Here is a 1,005-nt window from a genome sequence, read left to right as displayed (position 1 = left end):
GATAGGCACGGCATAACAAAATTTTAAGTCAATGGGGACAAAGAGAGTATATATTAGAGGTGGGGAAAAAAATCATAGTTAATACCAAGGACCAAGAATCAGAATAGCATCAGATTTCCCTATAGTAACACCAGAAGCTAGGAGATTGTAAGGCAATGGGTTCAGACCTCTGAATGAAAACTATTTCCAAACTATCAATTAAATATGAGGAGAAAATATATTTCTAACCATTTAAAGTCTCAAAAAAATTACCTGTTATTTACCTATCTCTGAAAACTACTGGAGGGAAACACAAGGGAATAAACCAGAAAAATTAAAGAAGTCCAGGAAGCAAAGAATTCAACACATGAAATAGACCTTGAGTCAGTCATGGTGGTGTACACTTGCAGTCCTAGCTACGAGGCAGGAGGATTGCTAGAGCCTTAGAGTTCAAGACTGTAGTGTGCTATAACTGTGCCTGTAAATAGCTACTGTGGTCCACCTGGGGCAATATAGCAAGACCTCATCTCTTAAAAATTAATGAATGAATAAGAATAGATCTAAAGAACTCCAGAACAAAGGTAGAACGAGAGCCCAGGAAGAGAGCTGAGCTATAGGTCTAGGGAGAAAATCAGTCCACATTGGCAAGGCCAGGAGATCATGGAGATATATCTAAGAAAATAAAGTTGATAAATGGAGCTACTAAAGGCATCTGGTATCAGTGAAGGATCAAGCCTTAGCCAAGTACATCAAACAGGAAAGACAGAATGGAATGTGTCCCTGTTGATATCACTGAGCTAGTGCAAGACTGTCCTGGTCTCTAGATTTCATGTTATGTGAGATAAATAAATGTCCCTAGTTTAAACTATGTTCAGTTGGGTTTTTAAAAAATATTCTTTGCAGTCAAAATCAGCTAATTGATGTAGAGATTCAAGTTCCTTATGGGGAAAAAAAGGGTTGGGGTGTGCAACCCATGGTTAGGGTGACCAGATTTTAACATCGGTAAGGTGGGACAACGGGGAGGGG

This window comes from Otolemur garnettii, unplaced genomic scaffold, assembly GCF_000181295.1.
Source record: "Otolemur garnettii isolate 467f Iridium unplaced genomic scaffold, OtoGar3 scaffold00001, whole genome shotgun sequence".
NCBI lineage: Eukaryota > Metazoa > Chordata > Mammalia > Primates > Galagidae > Otolemur > Otolemur garnettii.
The sequence above is the reverse complement of the archived record's forward strand: the minus strand, read 5'-3'. Positions refer to the sequence as shown.